At 49.5% G+C, this 24,907-nt stretch overlaps 1 protein-coding gene across 5 annotated transcripts in view; it reads right to left on the bottom strand.

The window, feature by feature from the left end:
• The window catches only part of PPARA (peroxisome proliferator activated receptor alpha), a 72,395-nt gene extending 47,965 nt beyond the window's left edge, over window positions 1–24,430 (bottom strand). For 2 of the 5 annotated variants that reach the window (XM_088837571.1, XM_055396511.2), the window contains exons 1-2: window positions 24,280–24,428; window positions 23,091–23,237 (exon numbers count right to left, since the gene is read on the bottom strand). The gene's annotated coding sequence lies outside the window, so the exon portion shown is untranslated. Of the gene's footprint in view, window positions 1–23,090; window positions 23,238–23,798; window positions 24,224–24,279 lie in introns of those variants that run through there. The other 3 variants (XM_055396506.2, XM_055396505.2, XM_055396508.2) reach the window with 3 other exon arrangements.
• Window positions 24,431–24,907: the final 477 nt, after the last annotated feature.

Genomic DNA, 24,907 nt, shown 5'->3' with positions numbered 1-24,907 from the left:
AATCTACTGTATGTGACTTAAGCCTTTTAAAGTTTATTGGGACATGTTTTATGGCCCAGAACACAATGTGTCTGGTAAATGCTCTGCATGCACTTGAGGGTGATGCATACTCTGCTGTTGTTTAGTAGACTATCTATACAGAAATGTCACATCAAATCGTTTGATAATATTGTTCAAGTCTCCCATATCCTTGTTGATATTCCCTATATCTAAGAAATTATCTGACTATAATTTTCTATTTGTCTGCTTCTCCTTGCAGTTCTCTCAGCTTTTGCTTCATGTATTTTAAAGCTCTGTTATTAGATACATAAACTTAAAGAACTGTAAATCTTCCCAAAGAACTGATCCCATTATTTCTTCAAATTTTTTTTTCTGCCCCCCACTTTCTCCCTAGGGTCTCCAATTATGCATAAATTAGGCTGCTGTCATTCACCAACACAGAGTTGGCTCTTTTCATTTTTAAAAATCATAATGACTATTTTACTGCTTAATCTAACATACATACACATCAGTATATATCAGTTCTGGGTAAGCTTCAACTCTGATTCCCACCCACCCACCCCCCATTATAGATCCTCTTTTCTGGCTAGGCAAGCCACTCCAGTACTCTTGCCTAGAAAATCCCATGGATGGAGGAGCCTGGTGGGCTGCAGTCCGTGGGGTCGCTAAGGGTCGGACACGACTGAGCGACTTCACTTTCACTTTTCACTTTCATGCCTTGCAGAAGTGTTCTTGCCTGGAGAATCCCAGGGAAGGGGGAGTCTGGTGGGCTTCCGTCTATGGGGTCACACAGAGTCGGACACGACTGAAGTGACTTAGGAGCAGCAGCAGCAGCAGTAATCCTTGATTAGAAGTCAGACACTGTAATTTATTTTTTTACCTTATTCAGTACTGAGTAATTCTGTATCCCTCTAAAGATCCTTGAGCTTTCTTCTGGGATGTAGTTAAATTACTTGGAAAAGATCCTTTTGTATATTAATTTTGAGAATCGTCAGGCAGGACCACAGCAGCATGTAATCCAGTGCAACGATCCCCCTACTGGGGCAAGATCTTTCTGAGTACTCTGTCCAATTCCTCTTGAAGTATGAGGTTTTCCAGACTGGCAAGTGGAAACAGGCACTGTTCCCAGCCCCATGTGAGTGCCAGGCACTATTCCTGGCCCAGCTTGACTGCTGGGCACTGATCCCTCTAATCCTCCCAGATGGTTCCTTTACTGGCCTCAAGCAGTTTTACTCACATGCCTGCACCAAGCAGCACGTAGCAGGCTCCAGAGCTTTCTCCTCTGGTACTCTGCCCTGGGAACACTAGACACTTGGGTCTCTCCAGACTCTCAGCTCCATCTCCTCAACTTAAAGACCCTGCCACGCTCTGCCCAGGCTCCTCCTTCTGGCACCACGGCCTGGAAACGCTTACATCACACCTCTCACCTCGCTTGTTTTCAGTGCCATTCATTGCCTGACGTCCAATGTCTTGAAAAACATTGTTTCGTATATTTGTCTGGTTGTCTCTGACAGGAGAGTAAATCAGCTCCATTCCATCTTAGACAACGGAGCCAATCATTTTCACATACATAGAATAAGTTGGTCACAAGGTCATCACCACTTTCTCTCAATCTTTTTAACGCGACACGCGAAACGGTGAACACAGAGCTATATGACCCATCAACTGCACTCTTGGGTATTTATGCCAGTGACATGAAAATTTATGTTCACAAAGAAACCTGAAAACATACCAAGGGCACAGGTGCCAAAAGGAAAAAACAAATTTGATGTTGAAAAAATTTTTTTAAAGTGTGCTATAAACATTATCATCAAGAAAGTGAAGACAACTCACAAAATGGGAGAAAAATGTGATAATCAAATATCTGACATGAGACTTCCATCCAGAAGATATAAAGCACTCTTACAACTCAGCAACAGAAAGGCAGATACCCAATTAAAAAACGGGCGAAGGAGTTAAGTAGACATTTCTCCAAAGGAGATATACAAATGGCCAACAGGTGCATGAAAAGATGCTCAACGTCTTTGGTCAGGGAAAAGCAAATCAAAACCACAGTGAGATACCACTTCACATCCACTAGAATGACTATAATACAAAAGGCAGACAGTAACAAGTATTGGTGAAGGTGTGGGGGGACTGGAACCCTCACCTATTGCTACTGAGATTGTAAAATGATGGAGCCACTTGGAAAACAGTTTATCAGTTCCTCAAAAAGGTTAGACACCGAGTTACCACCGCTGCTGACGCTAAGTCGCGTCAGTCGTGTCCGGCTCTGCACAACCCCATAGACGGCAGCCCACCAGGCTCCCCCGTCCCTGGGATTCTCCAGGCAAGAACACTGCAGCGGGTTGCCATTTCCTTCTCCAATGTGTGAAAGTGAAAAGTGAAAGTGAGTTACCACATGACACAGCAATCCCACTTCTAGAGAAATGGAGACACACATCTCCACAGAAACTTGTGCGTGAAACGTCCATGATGGCATATGTGTCACAGCCGGAAAGTGGAAAGCACTCACAAGCCCACCGACTGATCACTGGGAAAGAAAACACACTAGGCCAGCAAGCATGAGTGCCGCCACTTCAGGCGAGGCTGGCTCTCTGCGAACCCACAGGCTGCGGCCTGCCCGTGGGACTCTCTAGGCAAGAATACTGGGGTGGGCTGCCATGCCCTCCTCCAGGGGATCTTCCCGATCCAGGGGTCAGACTCATCTTCTGCATTGGCAGGCAGGTTCTTTACCACTGCCGCCACCTGGGAAGTCCCGAAATGTACTATATCTATACAATATTCTTGGTGACAAAAAGAAACGAAATACTGATTCGTGATACAACGTGGATGACCCTTGAAAACATTATACTAAGTGAAATAAGCCAGTCAGAAAAGACCGTGTATTGGGTAAATCCATTGGTATGAAATTGTCCACGATAGGCCAATTGTAGAGACAAAGTGGATTAGTGGCTGTCGAGGGCTGGGGGCGGGGTCTACAGGGAAAGAGGCATGATTGTTAGTGGGTATGTGGTTCCTTCCGGGGCTGATGAAGATGTTCTAAAATTAGATTGTGGCAATGGTTGCACAACCCCATAAGTATAATGGAAACCATGGAATTGTGTACTTTAAACCATTGTTTAAATTTACCAGTTACATACCAGTGTATGGTATGTAAACTACATCTCAATGGAGCTATTTAAAACCTGCACAGCAACTTTATTCATAAAAACTCATAACTGGGAAGAATGCATATGTCTTCTGATGGTGAATGTTCCACAAACTGGGTACATCTGTTCCACGGAATACGACTCAGCAAAAAAAGAATGAGCTATTAATATATCCAATAACCTGTACGAATCTCATGAGAGTCACGCTATGTGAAAAAGCTAGCACCAAAAGGCTACATGCCATTTTTTATTCGTTGTTCAGTCGTTAAGTCCTGTCTGACTTTTTGTGACCCCATGGACTGCAGTCGTCCATTATCTCCCAGAGTTTGCTCAAACTCACGTCCATTGAGCCAGTGATGCCATCCAACCATCTCATCCTCTGTCACCCGCTTCTCCTCCCGCAATCTTTTTGCTCAATCTTTCCCAGCATCAGGGTCTTTTCCAATGAGTCGGCTCTTCGCCTCAGGTGGCCAAAATATTGGAGCTTCAGCTTCAGCATCAGTCCTTCCAATGAATATTGAGGGTTGATCTCCTTTAGGATGGACTGGCTGGATCTTGCTGTCCAAGGGACTCTCAAGAGTCTTCTCCAGCACCACATTTCGAAAGCATCAATTCTTCGGCGCTCAGCCTTCTATTGGACTCATTATGTACCACTCTCGAAATGACACAATGATAGAAATGGAGACCTGACCACCAGTGTAAGGAAGAGGCTGGGGTTTGAGAGGTCGGTGTGGCTCTGAAGATGACTCTGAGAATGTTCTGGACACAAGACTAGATCCTGGCTATGAAGTGGCACCGTGGTCTTATAAGATGTTTCCACGGGGGAGACAGTGTAAACGGTACAGGGATCTCTCTGAATTATTTCCTACAGCTGCACGTGAATCTTCAATTATGTCAAATTTCAAAGATTTTTTCATTTTAAAAGAGTACTAAAAGGGAGATAAATTAGGAGTGATACTTTCAGAACAGGTGAGCTCAGACTCACATTTCTGATCTGCAGCTGGTAAATAAACATGGTAACACACGTAACTATGATATAGACGGTAGAACCTGTCCTTTTTTGTTTGCCTTTTTTTTTCCACTTGAAAGTAATTTCATTTACAGAAAAATTGCACACTCACGCAGAATGGTATAAAGAACGCTGTGAGCTCTGTCCCCTTTATCATATTCGCTGATGATGGACATTCCATCCACTTGCTCTGTCTTTGCAGGTAGGTAGCCATACAGCATGTGTGTGTGCCTGTGTGCGTGTGTGTGTGCATGTGTGTTTATTTGACATGACTCTATCTCCCTCAATAACCAAGTCCCTATTTTCTAAGAATCAGGATATTCTCTTATACACTAGAGTATGTTTATCTACAGGACACTTATCAATTTCAGCCAACTGAATAGAGATACAAGGCTTTATGATTCAAGGTCAAATTTTCATCAGTTGACCCAATAACATCCTTGACATTAAAATCTCCAGTACAGGATCTAGCGTGGGGTCCCCTCTGGCACTTTGTTGTCATTTCTCTTCTAATGGGAAATCCTTCCACTGCTTCTGTGTTTTTATGAGAGTGGCTTTTTAAAGGTTCACCATTTCTACGACTGCTTTTAAACAGAATGCACACACTGCTTTAGGGGAATGGCAGCCCGCTCCAGTATTCTCGCCTGAAGAATTTCACGGACAGAGGAGCCTGGTGGGCTACCATCCGTGGGGTTGCAGAGAGTCAGGCCTGACTGAGCAAGTCACATGTGCGTAGCAGCTTGTGTTTCGGTAGGTACGTGGGGAGAAGAGCCAGCGCTTCTGGAGAGCCTCTAACTCGAGATATCGCAAGTTCCCTTCCGGAGCTGGGTGCTTCAGCTGCCTCGTAGCCTCTCTAGCAACTTTTGTCCGATTGCCAGCTGGAAATGTTTGCCAGGCCTTCCTATTTGGAACTAGAGGTTCCCAGAGCCACATAGCTTCCATTCCTATTCACCATGACAAATAAAACTGAAAACACAATTATTCTGTAAATTCCCAAATAAGAAGAGTTTGACCTAACGCTGATTTTCAGCAGCTCTATAATTCCAACATTTTGTGAATGTTGGTAACAAGCAACCAAGGGCCCTCTTACGTAGCGGGCTGTAGGTCAATTGCTTTTCTAAAGAAACCAGGATGAATGCAACTTAAAGTGACAAGGACATGAAAGGAACAGAAGTAATCTGTTTAAGGGGGAAAACTGAATCTACTGCTATCAAGTCAAACTCTGCATGAAAATAAGAGAACCAGGAACTCTACGAAGGGTTTGTTCATAAGACCCCACGCCTTATGAGGCTTATGAGGAGGAGATGGTCCTAGATCTGCGCTAACTGGCTATTCGCGTCCACTGGACCGAATCTGGGAGGGGAGCGGGCTCAGGTGCCAATCAAAGCACCAACGACTGACATGCAGGAGGCTCTGCTCAGCCACGCTGCTGGGGAGAGCAGGTCTGGGGCCGGGAACAGCTGTCCACATGCCTCATAAGCAGCATGCCCTGACGTGACCTTGGTCTTTGAGGGCTGACAGAGTTTTAGCCTAGAGTCTTTTGGACAATCTGGTTTGCTTGCTTCTTATTCGTTTTGATAGATTGTTTTCTTTCTTGCCTCTATCATGCCTCCACCCAGCCCCTGGCAGCACTCCCCTCCCCTACCTGGCCTTCGGCAACATCCTCTTAACTGACCAGCTAGCCAGCCACTCCCCTCTCTGAGGGTCTCCAGGGACGCTGCCAGTTGCATCCTGAAGTCCTGCCCTGATGGCCCCACCCCTGCTTTAAGCATCCCTCTGAGGTGCATGGGTTCCAAATACCTGGACTTACAGGTAAGGAAGGAAATGACAACCCACTCCAGTATTCTTGCTTGGGAAGCCCCCCACAGAGAGGAGCCTCCGGGTTACAGTTTGTGGGGTTGCAAAGAGTCAGACACGATTGAGCATCTGAGCATGAGCAGACCTAGAGAAAGCATCACCCAGGGTCACACGGCCGCTCAGAGAGGAGCCTCCGGGTTACAGTTTGTGGGGTTGCAAAGAGTCAGACACGACTGAGCATCTGAGCATGAGCAGACCTAGAGAAAGCATCACCCAGGGTCACACGGCCGCTCAGAGAGGAGCCTCCGGGTTACAGTTTGTGGGGTTGCAAAGAGTCAGACACGACTGAGCATCTGAGCATGAGCAGACCTAGAGAAAGCATCACCCAGGGTCACACGGCCGCTCAGAGAGGAGCCTCCGGGTTACAGTTTGTGGGGTTGCAAAGAGTCAGACACGACTGAGCATCTGAGCATGAGCAGACCTAGAGAAAGCATCACCCAGGGTCACACGGCCGCTCAGCAGTCAGTGTCTCTGCCCGACGCGGGGCTGCGTCCACACCACCCAGCGGCCTGAGCTGCTCTCCGCTTGGCCCTCGGTAAGCCCCGAGAGCCTCACGGCCGGCCTGTGGCTTCTGTCCCCAGCCCCAGACAACAGCCAGAGGGAGCTTGGACCAGCTAAAGAGCGGTGTGCGGCAGCCCCCAAATCAGACCCTGCTCCCGGGGGTGCTGCATTCACAGAGCGCACAGCCAGAGCCCTCGCAGCGTCCCCAGGGCCCTCCACGGGGACCTGCTGCCACCTCCCTGCCAGGGCCACGTGTCCTCCTCCGCATGCTCCTCCGCCGAGCCTGGCCCCAGCTACCCTTGGCCCTGGGATGATCCCCCCTGCAATCTGCGGAGCCTCTCACCTTCCAGTCCTTTCTCAGACGTCCTTTTTTTGGTGAGGCTGCTGGGCTGTCCTTCCAGTGCCCTGGCCCTTCCCTGCATGCACGCCCACCCACCTGCCCACACACAGCATCTCTGAACACACCAAGCCAAGCCCGGATGTGTCCACTGGGCTGATTGTCCATCTCTTCCCACCAGAGAGCCAACTCTTTAAGAAAAGAGATTTGTGGATTTTTGCTCCCTTATGTATCCCCTGACCAATGCTTAAGAATGATGCCTAGCACAGAGAAGGAGCTTAATAAACATTTGCAGAAGTTTTATCCTGAACTGATCCAATGTCTCTTCATTCCCCTTTGAAACCCTGTGTTGCAACATAAACTATTCAGGGCTTGCCAGACCCACCTCCTAATTTCCAGCCTCTATTTTACCCTAGTCCTCGGCCTGGAATGCCTCCCATTCTCATACATGTCGGGGGAAGTTCAAATACAATTCCTCCCCGAAACTTTCCTGGATTCATCCAGATGGAAGGACCCCAACCCTCACATCACAGGAATTGATTGAAATCGACTGATGTCTGTAGTTTGGTCACCTGATACGCAGAACTGACTGATTGGAAAAGACCCTGATGCTGGGAAAGATTGAAAGCAGGAGGAGAAGGGGACAACAGAGGATGAGATGGTTGGATGGCATCACCGACTCAATGGACAGGAGTTTGAGTAAGCCCTGAGAGTTGGTGATGGACAAGGAGTCCTGGTGTGCTGCAGTCCATGGGGCTGCAAAGAGTCGGACACGACTGAGCGACTGCGCTGAACTGATTGATGTCTAAATGCCCAGCTGATCTGGGGCTCCTCAAGGCAGTGTTCATGCCCCAAAAGGCAGGCATTCAATAAATGCAGACTGATTCAATCCAACACCAGTGCTACCCTCTGGACATGGATCGCTTTCTTACAAAAGTGCCTCAGATCATTTTAAGCAATGAACCAGTGAGAGGAGTTTACGTGGGGAACACAACCAGGGGTCAAAGGGCAGAGGCCGGGCATGGAGCGGGAGCTTTTCTGAAGAAACAGGGGTTTATGCAACTTCAAGTGACAAGAAAGGTAAGAGAACAGAAGCGATCCATTTAAGGGGAAAAAAAGATGGCAAAGTTCCTGAAGCATATTCGAAGACATTCTGGGGAACGGTGCATGCAGGGGTGTCAGGGCCAATTAAAGTGTCTGGCACCAGTTTCCAGAGTCCACACCATTCAGCTGAGCGCAGTTGAGGTGCCCACGTGAACTTGGTGGTAAACTTAGAGGTTACTTTCCCTTGTTTGGTACATGAGGCCTTTCCAGAGAGAACGGACCCCTTCCCAAAAGTGAGTTGTCTCCTCCAGAAACACTGAACAGCCATCTGTTTATTCGGGCTCCATAGCTTATTTATATCTCTATATGTTTATATCACAGAACGTACAATACCAAGAGTGTACCCTGATGTAAACTATGGACTTTAATTAGTACGTTGACATTGGCTCCTCAGTGGTCATGACCCTACCAAGATGTCAACACTCGGGTTTGATGGTTGGGTCGGGAAGGTCCCCTGGAGAAGAAAATGGCCACCCACTCCAGTGTCTTTGCCTGGAGAGTCCCACGGACAGAGGAGCCAGGCGGGCTACAATCCTTGGGGTCCCAAAGAGTCAGACACGACTGAGCGACTAAGCATGCATCCATGTTAATGTCAGCAGTGGGATCCATTATCTGAGTGGAGGTCTTGTATACCTGTTTTATTAATAGGTTTATTCTTAGGTATATGACATATACAGTCTAATTTAATTCTAAATAGAATGGATTTTATTAATTTTTTCCAGTTTTTTAAATGGAAAAGCACAGTTGATTTACAGTATTGTGTTCATTTCTGCTGTACAGCACATGATTCAGTTATACGTATACATACATCCTGTTTTTAATATTTTTTTCCATTATGGTTATCATAAAACATTGAATATAGGTCACTGTGCTGTACAGGAGGACCTCCTTGTTTGTCCACCTGATATATAAGAGCTTGTATCTTAGCCCCAACGTTCCACTCCACGTCTCCCCCAAGCCCCTCCCTCTTGGCAACCACCAGTGTGTTCTATTTAGCGTAGTTCAAAGTTTACAGAAAAACTTAGAAGACAGTACAGAGAGTTCCCGTGTTCTCCCTTCAGTAACATCTTGGTAGGGTCATTACACTGGGGAACCAAGGTCAATGTACTAACTAAAGTCCACAGTTTACATCAGGGTACACTCTGGGTGTTGTGCATCCTGTGGTACAAACATATAAGGATATAAGCAAGCTATGGTTTCTCCAGCAGTCATGTACGGACTTGAGAGTCGGACCGTAAAGAAGGCTGAGTGCCAAGGCATTAATGCTTTTGAATTGTGGTGCTGAAGACACTTGAGAATCCCTTGGACCGCAAGGAGATCCAACCAGTCCATCCTAAAGGAAATCAACCCTGAATATTCACTGGAAGGACTGATGCTGAAGCTCCAACACTTTGGCCACCTGATGCAAAGAATGACTCACTGGAAAAGACCCTGATGCTGGGAAAGAATGAGGGCGGGAGGAGAAGGGGATGGCAGAGGATGAGCTGGATGGTGGAATCATGGACTCTATGGGCATGAGTCTGAGTAGACTCTGGGAGACAGTGGAGGACAGGGAGGCCTGGCGGGCTGCGGTCCAGGGGGAGGAGTTGGATGCAACTGAGCAACTGAACAACAGCAAGTGCCTATCCCAGTGCCACACTGAGCAGCCTCACTGACCTGAAACGCCTCTGTGCTCTGGCTCATCCTTTCCCCCACCCAGCCCTGGCAACCGCTGATCCGCTAACTGTCTGCACAGTTTTGCCTTTTCCAGAATGTCACAGAGTTGGAGTCATAGCGTCTGTAGCCTTCAGTTTGGGTCCTTCAGGTATAAATTTTCGGTGGTGGCGTCAGTGATCTCATTGCCAAAATGTTTCACACAGAGGCGGCACCGATTTACTCTCCCATCATCAGTGTGAGCTCCTGCCACACCACGCCCTCAGACTCGACACTTGGTCAGTCTTCTTAATGTGTCCATTCTGGTTGAGGTTTAATATCTCTCTACTGCTGGCTCAGACAGTAAAGAATCTGCCTGCGAAGCAGGAGACCCAGGTTTGATCCCTGGGTTGGGAAGATCGCCTGGAGAAGAGAATGGCAACCCACTCCAGTAATCTCGTCTGGAGAGTTCCATGGGCAGAGGAGCCTGGTGGGCTACGGCCCATGGGGTCACAAAGAGTCGGACACAACTGAGAGGCTAACACTTCACTACTGACAGCAACATCTGCTGCTGCTAATTGACATTTTCCTAACGACTAATGATGTTGAACACCTTTTCATGTGCTTACTTGCCATCCAGTGCCTTTTGCTGAAGAATTTGTTCAAATATTTGCCCACTTTTCTTTCATTCTTAATTGGGTTGCTTGTCTTCTTATTGAATTGTGAGAGCTCTTTACAGATACAAGTTCTTTGTCAGATACATGTTTTGCAAATACTTCCTCCAAGTCTGGGGCTTGTCTTTTACTCTCTTAAATGCCTTTTGATGAGAAGAAGCTTACATTTCCTACACGTTATTTACTCATTTATGGCTGGTGGGTCTTTGTCACTGTTTCTGCTCGCTGCAGCAAGCTGCGGGTGCTCCCTGGTGTGCTGGATGGGTCTCTCACCGCAGTGGCTTTTCTCTCGTGGAGCACAGGCTCCGCAGCTGCGGCACACGGGCTTACTTGTTCCACAGCCTGTGGGACCTTCCCGGACCAGGGATCGAACCCATGTCTCTTGGCTTGGCAAGTGGATTTTTTACCACTGAGCCACAAGGGAAACCCAAAAGTTTATAATTTTGATCAAGTCTAATGTATTAAATTTCTTCGGTAGCTTGTATTTTTTGAATTATAATCTTTACCAACCCCGAATCACTAAGATGTACTCTGTTCCTTCTAGAACTTTCTATAGTTTTCACTCTTAAGTTTAGGTCTATGGCCCATTTCAAGTTCTTCCTTTTTAATATGACATGATATGGGGGCTGAGATTTGTTCTTTTGCATGTGGCTATTCAATCATTCCAGCACGAATTGTTGAAAAAAATTATCTTTTCCCATGGAAATGATCTGTCACTCTGTTCAAAATCAGTTGACCACACAGCTGGGTCTGTTTCTGAACTTGCTATTCCGTGCCACCCCTCGGTTTTTCCATTTTCTTATCAGTCCTATGTTGTCTTGATACCGGGGCTCAATCATTCTTGAAATCAGATAGCCCAGTCCTTCCTCCGTGTTCTTGCTTTTCAACGTTGTTTTACCCACTCCAGGTCCCTTGCATTTCCGTACAGTGTCAGAATCAGTTTGTCAGCCTCTGCAGACGGGCGCGCTGAGATCCGACTCGATCACTGAGTCTGTAGATCGTTTGGGAAGAACTGCCGTCTTGATGATACTGAGCCTGACAACACAAGCGCGTGCTGTGACTCGTCATTTAGTCAGGCTTTTCAAAACTCCTCTCAGCCACATTTGGGAGATTTCATTGTTCAGATCTTAGGCGTCTTATCCTGAAGCATGTCATGCTTGTTGATGCTTGATTACTTTAAAAAACTTTTCCAGGTTATTTTTTAAAATTAATTAATTTTTGGTTGAGCTGGATCTTCACTGCTGAGAGGGCTTTCTCTAGCTGCTCCAAAGTGTTGGCGCTTCAGCTTCAGCACCAGTCCTTCCAATGAATATTCAGGAAGGTTGGTTGATTTCCTTTAGGATGGACTGGTTTGATCTCCTTGCTGTCCAAGGGACTCTCAAAGGTCTTCTCCAACACCACAGTTCAAAAGCATCAGTTCTTCAGTTCTTCTTTATGGTCCAACTCTCACATCCAGACATGACCACTGGAAAAACCATATCTTTGACTAGACGGACCTCTGTCAGCAAAGTGATGTCTCATTTTTAATACGCTGTCTAAGTTTGTTATAGCTTTCCTTCCAAGGAGCAAGTGTCTTCGACTTTCATGGTTGCAGTCACGGTCTGCAGTGATTTTGGAGCTCAGAAAAATCCTCCTTTCTACGTTTGAATCTGCGTCCAACATGTTACCCTTTGCACTTTCAATGTTGTGAAATATCTTAGAGAGTTCCATGAATGTGACTGGGGGAAAGGGCTAGGCTCGCTTCCTGTGTGGCACTCTCAGCCGTCTTCCTCAGGCGTGTGGACGAGTCACGTTTACTGAGCTCCTCTGCCTGCCCCTCTAGAGTCCTAACTAGCAGCAGTGTCCACATCCCCACTTTTGAGCCTTTAAAAGCAGAGAACCTTCTCAGGCTGAAAGGAGGCAGAAGGGGAGGTGGGAGAGGTTCAGGGCATGAGAAGGACTACGCCCACACAGCAGGTTTGGAAAGCCACACGGGGCCATGAGCCAAGGAATGTGGGCACCTCTGGTTGACAACCAGGAAGAAAAAAGGCATGGAGGATGTTCAGAACACACAGAACTGTCCATCCAAAAAGGATGGATTTTTACTGCATGTAAATTATACCTCAGTAAACTTGACTTTAAACCCTGGTGGCTCAGAGGTTAAAGCGTCTGCCTCCAATGCGGGAGACCCAGGTTCGATACCTGGGTCGGGAAGATCCCCTGGAGAAGGAAATGGTAACCCACTCCAGTATTCTTGCCTGGAGAATCCCATGGACTGAGAAGCCTGGTAGGCTACAGTCCATGGGGTCGCATAGAGTCGGACACGACTGAGCAACGGAACGGGCTTCAAGTGAAAAACACTTCAAACTTGACTTTAAAAAGACCTGAAGCCCATCTCCACTGTCTGGATTTTAGGGACAGGTGGCTCAGTGGTAAAGAATCTGCCTGCCAATGCAGAAGACACACGAGATGGAGGTTCAATCCCTGGGTCAGGGAGATCCTCTGGAAGAGGAAATGGCAGCCCACTCCAGAATTCTTGCCTGGGAAGCCCCATGGACAGAGGAGCCTGGCGGGCTACAGTCCGTGGGGTCTCGAAGAGTCGGACGCGACTGAGCGACGGACCAGTACAAAGAGGTGAGTCTGGAGTTAGAAGCTGACCTGACACACGTCACGCCCGCGCAGCAGGGCAGCTACGGAGGCTCTCCAGCATCTCCAGGTGCCAGCCCAGCTCCCACCTGCTGTAACCGAGCTCCTGACCTCCTGGGCAGGATGACAGCCTCTCTCCCCACCACCCAAGCCATGGAGCAAGAAGCCAGGAGGTACAGACGTCACCCACCTATGGTCCTAGGAAAGGGATTTGCGTGTGTCTAAGGAACAGTTCACCTCATTCGCTTCTGTGACACCAAACAATGGCAGGCTGATGACACACCCGATCCCTCATGCCCCTGTTCCTTCAGGAAGCAACTACCCCGCTTATACGATGAAGACAGAATCACTGCTCGCGGGCTTCTCCACTCCTCATGCCTGACCATCCGCGACAGAGACAGCAGTCCCCGCAAGTGTTAAGTGCGGCGCTTCCTGGAGATAGGTCATTAGGTGTGGGATGGGAGTCTCTATGCCTCTAAGGTTTAAATCCGGCTGACCTAAGCGGGGCAGAAGGATTTCAGCTGAGCATGTGATGCCAAGGGAAATAAGAAGGTAATCATCAGAAGAACTGAAACAGGTGCAACAATGGCTCAGATCACTTATGTTCACTCATCCCAACTCAGCTCCTTTAGTTCAGGGGTCCCCAGCCGCTGGGCCATGGACAGGTACCGCCCTGTGGCCTGTTAGGAACTGAGCCCCACAGGACGACGTGAGCAGTGGGCAAGTAAGTGAAGCCTTCATCTATATTTACAGCTGCTTCCCCTGGCCCCCCCATCGCCCCCGATGGGACCGTCTAGTTGCAGGAGAACAAGCCCAGGGCTCCCGCTGACTTTGCATCATGGTGAGTTCTGTAATTATCTCATGGCACATCACAATGCAATAAAAACAGACATGAAGTGCACAACAAATGGAATGTGCTCGAATCGTCCCCAAACCATCCCACGGCACCCACCCTGGTCCGTGGAAAAGTTGTCTTCCATGAAACCAGAAACTGTCTCCTACCTTGCCCTGTGGCAGAAAGGCTGGGGGCTGCTGCTCCAGTTGAAAGGATGTGTTAAAGACAAATATTAGTCGAGGCATGTGTGCAGACCCCTATTAAATCACTGCTGTCCCCCTGGCCTCCCGGAGGCTCAGAGAAGACCAGCCTCGCCTGTCAGGTCTCCTGGGTTGGCTGTCCGCACGCAGCACCACCTTGCTTGGGTACCTGCCTGCCTCCTGAACCCAGGGGTCCCGCTTGCCATGTGATGCAGTGCGTCCTGACGGCAGGGAACATGGCCTGCCCTTCTCCGCTGCTGCCTCCAGCACTTGTAACACTGCCTCGCCTGTAGCAGGGGCTCAGGAAAGGTGTGTTGAATGAACGAATGAGCTCAGGAATGACTGACTGAAGTACTCAATAAACTGCTGCAGAGCTGAAGGTAGAACATGTCCAACCAGAGAGACTCAAGCCGCAGCAGGGCGTCTGAGTGGCAAAATTCCTGCCTCTCTCTCGGGTAGGAATCAAGGAAGGCTTCCTGGAGGAGGCAGTATTTGATTCGGCCTGGAAGGAACCTCAAACTGAGGGGTAGCTGAGCCGGAGCTCACACCGCTTGTCCTGCGGCCCCTGCTGGCGCACATTCTGGTGACTGGAACACGAGGCATCTATGGTTTCCTGCCCCAGAGGGTCTGTGACTCAGCCGGGAAGGGAGACTTGCACCAAGTGGCCATGATGAACACATGATGGGTGAGCACACGGGCAACAGACCTGACCCAGGCAGGCAGGGCTGGAAGGCTTCCCCAGGAAAGGGATCTTTGCTGAGATCTCTGGGGTAGGGGTAGGGAAGGAGGAAGGGTGAGCGGCAGGACGAGCGAGCTTCTCTGACACAGACGAGGGGCTGGCCGTGGAGGAAGCGCGTGGGCCTCTGGGCGTCAAGGCCCTGCCCTCCAGTCACCACCGGAGCCGATAAACAAGGCCGAGTGAGCCCGTGTCACAGCTAGAGAGTTAACAACAAGCCAGGAAACAATAACGCCCCAACAACAAGGTCGTGTTGTGTAGCCCAATGCCCTATGGTAAACCAATGGGAAAGAACAGGAAAATGAATATACACGTGTATAACTGTGTGTAACAATCTTACATGCTGTACAGCAGAAATTAACACAACACTATAAATAACTGTACTCGAATAACCACTGGAAAATTCATAGCTTTGAGTGTATGGACCTTTGTTGGAAAAGAGATGTCTCTGCTTATTAATACGCTGCTTAGGTTTGTCATAGCTAACCCTGAATGAATTCATTGGAAGGTCTGATGCTAAAGCTCCAATACTCTGGACACCCGATGCGAAGAGCTGACTCACTGGAAAAGACCTAGAGACTGGGAAAGGCTGAGGGCATGAGAAGAGGGAGACAGAGGATGAGACGGTTGGATGGCATCATTGACTCAATGGACTTGAGTTTGAACAAACTCTGGGAGATGGTGAAGGACAGGGAGGCCTGTCGTGCTGCAGTCCATGGGGTTACAGAGAGTCGGACGCGACTTTGGAGACTGAACGACAACAAATTCTTGAATACAGTACCGCTCCCACCTCCATGGCCCCAAGGGCAGGCCACTTATTGGGCTAGGAGGAAGACCAGGGTCAGGGAGGGGACATGTGGGGGGCTCAGAACGGACATTCTGAGTCTCAGGGAGGCAGGCTGTGGAGCCTGGGGCCCCCAGTCACAACAGTGATGGCAAGGGGCCGCTCTGGTGAACCTCTGCTGCCGTGGTTCCGTCTAACTTCATGTCTACAAAGACGAGGGCCTCCCAGGTAGCCGAGTGCTAAAGAACCCGCCTGCCAATGCAGGAGCTGTGGGTTCGATCCCTGGGTGGGGGAGATCCCCTGGAGGAGGGCATGGCAACCCGCTCCAGTATTCTTGGCTGGGAAATCCCATGGACAGAGGAGTCTGGCAGGCTACAAAGAGTGTGGCCTGGGGTCTGAAAAGAGCAGGACACGACTGAGCACACACATACACACAATTCAAAGATGAAGACGTCAGCTGGATGAAGGTGTTAGTACCTTCGGTTGGAATGTCATCTCCTCATCTCTTAAAAGTGATTCCTTTTCTAAATTTTATTTACTAGTTTTTGTCTCTCAGAGGTCTCGTTCTCAAAGAGACTGCACCAGATTTGGCATAGCGAGCAGTCATGATCTCTCTGAAACGTCTTCTAGAAAACGATTTGCCCCACTACGAAAGCCCTCACTTGAACTCACCTGTCCCACACAGTTACTGAGCCCTTCCTCGGTCTTGTGCTCTTTCACCAGTCCGTGAACCAGTCATGGGTTTATCTGCTTTCCTGGCTATTTTTTTCCCTTCTAGAACTTTCTTTCTCTTAAGTCCTGTGCCTCTCTTAGTATTAAAGATTATCAGCCGTCCTTGAATGTGGTTAAATATTCACTTTCACTTAGACTTCTGACCTGGACACTGAGAGCTAACTTTGCTGCCTTCATCTAAGTAAAGAGAAAGCAGTAGGAAAAAAGTCGATAAATTTTGGTTTCCAGAGTGAAAGAAAATACCCTATTTTTTTTGTATTGATAACCTGCTAGGTACACTTGTTTAAAAACTCTGTTTTACCGAAATATTGATCGACAGTGCTGTGTTCTTCTAGGTACTGACATCCGCACACAAAGCTGGACTTGGAAAGACTTAGTCCTGTTCTTCACGGAACCCTTCCTCACGTCACTGGCCACTGTCACCCTCGGCCAGGATGGGGGCCTTCCTCTTTCCGTTCACCACGCCAGCCCTGGAGGGGGACTTCCTGCCCCGTGCTGAGGGGGGATTACCATCTTTGGTTTCCAGGCTGCTCGGGAGGAGGGTGGCAGTGCCCTCCCCCACTGCTGGAGAGCCAGCATCTGGACCCGCCCTCCCTCTCCCCTCCCTAGGGAGGCAGGCACCCTGCCCTTTCCTCCTTGCCCAGGTCCAGAACCTTCTGTCTCCGGCTCAGACACCAGTATTTCCACCCTACGGCCTTCTGTCATCGCTTGTCCAACACATTCTTTTAACCCCATTTGTGCTGGGTTTTCTTTTTTCTCTCAAGCAACATCTGCCCCCAGTGCATGTGAATACTCTGATGCCTTTCTCTGCACGCCTCTTCTTTTTCAAAGCCTTCATGGTCGAGTGTCTCCCCCTACAAGCTCCTGCCATGCCTTTTTGCGCAACTGAACTTTGCGAGGTTTTTTTCAACCGCTCCTCTCTGTTGGGACCCCTGCCAGAAGGTGGTGGATGAGCTTTACTTTTATGGCTTGAGAAGCACCGCACTGGAATGCCTTTCTTCCTGGAAAGGGCTCTCAAGAAGTGAGAATTCGAGGGAAAGGAGAGAAAGAGGCTCTTTCCTGTACCTGCGTGTGCTCTGGACCGATTGCTGTGAACGGTCAGGGGGACCCTGCAGAGATGGGGCTGGAGTCCCTTTGCCCAGAGGTGGGGATAGATTCTGCAACAGGTTTCAAGGTGGGGAAGAAAAGGTGATCATAATATTCAAGCAAAATATACCTCCCACGAGTCCTAAAGTCCAAGGATATTGTTAACACATCCAATACTGCCTTTTTCTTTGGACTATAAATAACTTCAGTACAGCAAGAGATGCTTCTATTTAAACCAAATTTCAAATTGCTCTGAACCATTTTCCTTTTATACGTCACAACTGTTAATCCCATCCCCAATACACAGAAAATCAGAAATAAAGTGAGTGGATAGAGAATAAAATAAGACAATAACCCACTTATCAAACTGTCCCATAAAATAAGCCAAAATGAGATTACCAATTAGAATTTATCAAATTGATTCACAATCCTTGAGAGAAGGGACATACGTTCTTCATGCTGGCAGCCTAACAGATGTCAACTTGTCCAAGGAGGAACACTGCCTGAAAATGCTTCTGAAAATTTTTTTGGTTAAAAAAAATCCCATTTAACACAAAGGTAATAGAAGAAAACTTGATTTCAGATCATCAAGGTTTGATTGTCGCTTGAGTCCTCGCTTTACTAGCCACACTGCTTCACTGCAAATATGCACTTAAATACACGTCAGGCTAACATTTCTTAGAACATTTCCGAAAGGGACATGGCCACCTGTCGACCTCTAGATGACTTGGTCTGCTTTACTAGAATTTGGCTGCATGTCACCTCAGTGTGGTTATCACACATGCAGTTGCAAATGGCCTCAGGGAACCTGGTGCCCCACTTGCTCTTAAAAATTGGGGGGGTGGGTAAGGAACAATGGTATATTGTTTACTTAACTGTTTTATCATCTCCAACTTTTCCTGTGAAGCTTCATAACCTTTGAGACAATTCATTTTGCCTTTGCTTTCCAAACTCTTCCTGTCTCAAGGGGATCCTTTTTCAAAGTTTACTTGTGGTCTCTGAATTAAAAGTGTAAAAGAAAGTCGATCAGGAGAGAACTCACCACTCTTTTATTTGCAAATCTCTCTGTGTATATGTGTGTGTGTTCGGTTGTGTCTGTCTCCTGGTGGCCCCATGGACTACACACTGCCAGCCTCCACTGCCCATGGAATTTTCCAGGCAAGAATACTGGAGTGGGTTGCCATTGCCTCCTCCAGGGGATCTTCCCCCCTAGGGATCAAACCGCTGTCTCTTGCGTCTCCTGCACTGGTAGGTGGATTCCTAACCACTGTGTCACCTGGGAAGCTCCACAAATCTCTTTAAATAAAGCAAAGTAAAAGCAGTCAGATGGGAACTATATTCAATCTCCTGTGATAAACCATGATGGAAAAGAATATGAAAAAGAACATATATACATATATATGTATGTATAACTGAGTCGCTCTGCTGTACAGCAGAAATTAACACAACACTGTAAATGAACTCTACTGCAATAAAAATTTTTTAAAAATTAAAAGCCAGTGATGAGTGTGGCATCTGAACACAGAAGACAAACCTCTGCAACGTTTTCTCTCATTTCTCCTGTGTGTATCTTATCTTCACAGCTGGGGAGCCAGCAGGACCATTGCCCTGTTAAATAATAGCACACGTCCCAACTCACAAAGATTTAGAACACAACTCTTTCCTTCTGAGTCAACTGTTTGGAATTAGAACGCATGATCTTGCAGAAAGAAAGTGCATTTTATTTAATTAGCTGCTCAGGCCATCTCATAGAAACTCTATTTCATGCTTTCAGTTCAGTTCAGTTCAGTTCAGTCGCTCAGTCGTGTCCGACTCTTTGCAACCCCATGAATCACAGCACGCCAGGCCTCCCTGTCCGTCACCAACTCCCGGAGTTCACTCAAACTCATGTCCACAGAGTCGGTGATGCCATCCAGCCAACTCATTCTCTGTCGTCCCCTTCTCCTCCCACCCCCAATCCCTCCTAGCATCAGATTCTTTTCCAGTGAGTCAACTCGTCGCATGAGGTGGCCAAAGTATTGGAGTTTCAGCTTTAGCATCAGTCCTTCCAATGAACACCCAGGACTGATCTGCTTTAGAATGGACTGGTTGGATCTCCATGCAGTCCAAGGAACTCTCAAGAGTCTTCTCCAGCACCACAGTTCAAAAGCATCAATTCTTCAGCGATCAGCTTTCTTCACAGTCCAACTTTCACATCCATACATGACCACTGGAAATATACCCCAAATCTGGGCTTCCCAGGTAGCGCTAATGGTAAAGAACCCTTCTGCCAATGCAGGGGATGTAACAGATGGGGATTTGATCCCTGGGTAGGGAAGATCCCCTGGAGAAGGAAATGGCAACCCACTCTGTATTCTTGCCTTGAGAATCTCAAGGACAGATAAACCTCGAGAGCTGCAGTCCATAGAGTCACAAAGAGTCGGACACGACTGAAGCAACTCAGCACGCACACCCCAGATCTACTGATAATTATAAACAGAGTAATTTGCACGGCAGCTGCCACCTTTACAGCACCTGTGCCGTGGGAGCCGCGTGTGGGCGTCCAGCAGGCGCGCAGGAGCACGCCCGCCTGGAACAGATGGGAGGAGGGGCTCTGGCCATCCGGGTGTGAGGGAAGCTGCAAAATGCCAAGGGGAATCCTCCAGCAGGAGTGGGTAGGCCCCTGCTGGACTTCTAAGTCCCCCCACTAGCTCCCACCCACGTCTGAGCTCCGAAACAGAAATCAACAAGCACTTGCTGAATTCAGTTCTGTTTATGTCTTGGTGGCTCAGAGCACAGGCACAGTCCTCCGTCAGCATCCTCAAGGGTGGTCCCAGGCCCCTTGGGGGCGCCAAAACCTGCCCACCATACTCAGGTCCCTTAACTAACACAGGGCAGCATTTGCACACAACCTACACACACCCTTCACAGACGTTAAATCACCTGGAGGCCCTCGCAATGCCTAAGGCCACATGCGTGCAGAGTAAATAGCTGCGGATACAGTGTAAATGCTATGGAAACACCTATTGGCAGGTGGCAAATTCAAGTCTTGGTTTTTGGAACTTTCTGGAATTTTTTTCCCCTCGAATATTTTCGATCCATGGTTGGTTGAATCTGGGGATACAGAATCCGTGGATGTCGAGGTCCTACTCAGGATACAGGGCGAGCGGGGCAAAACTGACCGAGAGAGTATCTGTCTCATCGAGTTAGACTCAGTGGAAGAAGACTTCATTCGGCCTGCACTTGCAGAGGCCCTCCAAGGATGAGGGACAACTGTTTTCAGGGTCTGGGAATACCAGAGGAAGGACGAATGCAAAATACATCACCATCAAAACCTGAGCGCGTGGACTTCCCTGGCAGCCCAGTGGTTAAGACTGCATGCTCCCAATGCAGGGGGCCGAGGTCTGACCCCTGGCTGGGCAACTACTGAGCCCACGTGCTTCGCTTCACACACCTAAGAGTGGCTTCGCAAGAGAAGCCCCCGAGCTCTGCAACTAGAGAAGACCCAGCTCAGCCAGGGATGAATACATGAAGAAACAAAAAGTTTAAAAAGAAGAAAAGTAAAGAAAACACATTGTTTTAATAAAAGTGTATATACAGGGTGGGGGATGTGCTTCTTTCCAAAAGCCTTTGAAAAACCACCCAGTGGTCAGAGCCAAAGTAACGCAGGCACCAGGTCCGGGCGGGTGGCACAGGAGCACTTTAGACCCTGACGGGGCGAGACTGACTTCTTACAGGTCACAGAGAATCTTTACCCGCGTTCCTCTGCCACCATGTTTGAGCCTCCCAACCCTTCAGTGAGGTGGAGCGGAGCGGAACCCCATTTTGTGATGAAAAATCAGCAGCTAGGGAGGGGGACAGAGGTCCCCTGGCCCAGCGGGCAGCCCTGAAGGGACAAAAATCAAACCTCGCGACGACCTAACACCTCCTCCGTTCTGTCAGACTGCTGCTCTGATGCGACCGCAAAACAAATGCAGCTCAGCTACCAGAATAACTATATGCTAGGTCTGACTTAGTAAGGAGTAAACGTTCCATCTTCTGAGGTGCATAAACCCCTCCCCAATACTGCTACGAGAAGATGCTAGTTAAATGTTCTAGAAGCAAAGAATGAACACCGCTCCAAACAGCAAGCCAACCAGACTAGGTGAGGTCTGTTCCCCACCGGACAGGTCACAAGTGACAGAAACACTGTGAAGAAAAAACAAGTTCTGTCAAATCTGGCCCACTGGGACATCAAGGGTTTTCCCTGTTTGGTTCTTAACCTTAAAACTATCTTCACACCAAGTCGGAAATTCAAATTCTTTGCCTAATGTTCCCCAACCACATGGCCTTAGAAGTGAGCTAGCCTGTTCTATGCAATTACTAAGGCAGAAGGAACAGACACAGCACACGTCTATCCTACAAACAGAAACTACGGCATTACTTGAAGTATCTATGAAAGCTATACCAAGCCACCAAAACCAGAAATAAAAACAGAGGCCCTCAAATTCCCAAAAAGCCACATCCTCTAACTGCAATGGAACAAAATTAGTACAAACATTCACCCCAAATGCCAGTCACTTGGAAGGTAAGACATTCTGCTGTTGAGGATATATTCATTCAGACCCAGACAAGAGGAAATAGAGAAATGTGGCAAGTTTAGAATACGTTTACAGTCAGCAAAGAAACATTTTAATAGTTTTTAGAGACGATTACTTAATCCTTATAAAAACAGATGCTCACAGACAACACATCAAAACAAAAGCACTGGTTAACAATCATTTATAACATGTCATATAACATATGATTGATTATATCATATATAATCATAACCACAAAGTGTATGGCAAAAATAGATTCCCTTTCTGTACCCCAATTTCATCTTCCTTCAGCTCCTTTTTTATAGTCTGGTATAAAAATCAGCTTCATGATCAGATTCACAGTTGCCTTCCCCAAAACTATGCACAATATCCCAGGGCAGCTAAAAACACAGTAGATATTTATAGAATATATGAACTTTAAAATGTACATCTATTAAAGAACCGGCTTAATAATTATTCTATCTAAGCATGATGAAATATATGATCTAGACACAAACACATTTATTCACATGAAAAGATTTTCCACAACGCAATGCTTAATAAAGGAGCTTATAAAATAGTTATTATAGGAGAAACACGTATTTTTTCTCCCCTCTCTCATGCTCTCTCCCACATACACACACAATTTAAAAATCTGGGTAAAAGTTGGACAAACATGAGCTATCAACAATTACTTTACGATTATGAAATAACTTTCACAAGTCCAAGATGTGAGAAGAGGGAAAACGTTGCTTTCTGTGGTCAGTTAATTTGCTGTTGCTTCCAAGTTGTGTAGAAGTTTGTCAAGCCCCCTGCCTGGTCCCTCAGTGACCAGTGAACCACTCAGCCTGAACCATCTCCTCCAGGGTATCACTGTCCTAGCTGATGGCAGTTCTAGACCTGGCCTACCAGCTCAGCAAGCATCTGTTTGATATTCAAATTGGAATTAAAACAGCTAAGAGGTGGCACAACTCCTGACTTGTCAGAGTCTGTAACTGAAGTATCTTTAAGTGAAAACGTTTCTCACTGTCAAAAATATTATTTAAACTACATGGAACCAGCCTTCCATAAAAAAAGGAAGTTCCTAAAGAACACTGACAGGATCAAGTTTTCAGAACTTAAAAGAACTTATCCACATTTATCTTACTTTCAAAGAAATGAAAATAGACCTAACTGTGGCATCGCAAGGTAATAATTAACCCTCAAATTGCTAGTCTGTAGGCAATGGAAGTGAAGACTTCAATATTTCAGGCTGGAAAAAAATGAGTAAATCAAACCTCCTATTTACCTGTGATGACAACGTCTTGGTTCTGGGCTGCTCCGGCCACAGACTGTTACTTCCCAGAGGAGGCAGGGCCCTCCTCCTCCGGCCTTGGCGGCTAGTAGGTAAAGGAGGAAACAAGCTATGCTCTGGCTCTCCCCAACTCTCCACCACCTTGAAAGAGGAAAGTCACCGTGACCCTGCGTCTTCAACCGCTACGGTGTGGCAGGGTCGTCCCAGGAAAGCCCAGCCCCGCCTCCCTGCCCCACGCACCCCTTCCCAAGCAGCCTGGGGGAGGAGGGGACTCCCGGGTTTGGGGAAGGGCGGCAGGGGCTAGGGGTGGGCAGGCGGTCGCGAAAGGCCCAGGGCGCTCCGCGAAATCCAAGGTAGTATACAAGCCCGGACTTTCCTTAGAAAGAACCTTGACGTTTGCGGCGCAGCCACCAGCCTTTAAACTTCAAAAGGCAGGAGAGCACGGGTGTGCCGTTGTTCCCGGTTAGATTGCGGAGCGCGTAGGGGCAGAACCAGCCCTCCGGACTTCCGCCAGGACCGCCGCGCGCAGCGGGGGACCCGGGGAGACCCGGGCGCGGGCGCCCAGCGCCAGACCCGCGGGGCCCGGGCTGGGAGGGCCGTCCCGCGGAGGAGGCTGCCCTGGGCTCGCCCGGCTCGGCCGGTCCGGGTCTCCCGATGGCGCTTAGGCGCAAAGTGGGGGCAGTTCCCCAAAGCTGAACTAACCCGCGCGTGTGTCTCCCATCAGAGCTTAGCCGCCGGGCGCATGAGGGTCAGTCTGCGAGACCTCGGGCCACCTGGCCTAGGGGATCCTCGGAGGTCTCGGAAACCCCCAGTCGGGGACAACCAAACTCGACCATGCAGGAGGAAAGGAGAGCCTGATGCCCCCGCCTGGTGGGCCTTCTCTCCGGGGTGGGGGACAACCTGAGCACCTAGTGTCTCAGAGGTACCAGACCTCGACCCCTGCCCAGGCCCCAGTCCCAACCGACAGCTGCGGGCGCCGGGTCTCCAGGCAGGCCCCGGGCGCTCGGAGGGAGGCCGACCAAGGGGAGGCCCCCTGGGCCCTGGGATCCCCAGTACTAGCCAGCTGCGAGCGCCCTCACCCCGCGCCCCGGGGTCCCGCGCATGCGCCACCCGGCCCCTCCCCGTCCGCCGCCGCTCCGGCCCCCGGACCCCCGCGCGCGCCCGCCTGCCCGCCGCCTGGCACCTGGGGCCGCGCGGTCCGCCGCCTGCCGGTCCGCCGGGCGAGCGCGCCGAGGGAGGCGGCGCCGGGCAGGGCGCTAGCGGCCGCCTCCGCCCCTGCCGCCCGCTGCCCCCGCCGAGGGGCCGTCGCGTCCCCTGCCCCTGCCCGGCGCCGCCTCCCGGCTCCCGTGCCAGCCGCGCCCCCGCGGCACGCGCCGCCCCTCTGCCCCCCGCCCCAGGCCCGGCCGCTCGCGCCGGGGGCCCCTCCAGGAAGCCCCGCCCCGGCCCCACCCCGCGCGGGGACACAGCCCCCGGACGGCGGGGCCCGATTGGCTGCCCGCGGGGGCGGGGGTGGGCCCGCTCTCGGCCGGGGGGCCGCCCACCCCGGTCCCTCGGCGGCCGCGCCAGAGGGGAAACTGAGGCCGGGCGGGGGTGCGCGGAGGTTCAAGGTCACCCGGGTGGGCGCCGCGCCCGTGAGAGCTCGCCGCGTGTGGCTGGAGCTGGGCGCGCGTCCGGCCCCGCTCACTGAGGGAGGGCCGAAGTCTAGGAGGGGCGGGCGCGAGACTGCCGGGCCGGGTGGGGGTTCCCGCCCGCGGCCCGGGCCACGCTGGCGAGGCCCCGCCTTCCCTCCGGGCGCCCAGCGCTGCCCGGGC

Source organism: Moschus berezovskii, chromosome 6, assembly GCF_049115385.1.
Source record: "Moschus berezovskii isolate FMDL1 chromosome 6, NW_MosBer_1.0, whole genome shotgun sequence".
NCBI lineage: Eukaryota > Metazoa > Chordata > Mammalia > Artiodactyla > Moschidae > Moschus > Moschus berezovskii.
This window is presented reverse-complemented; position numbering and strand designations above follow the sequence as displayed.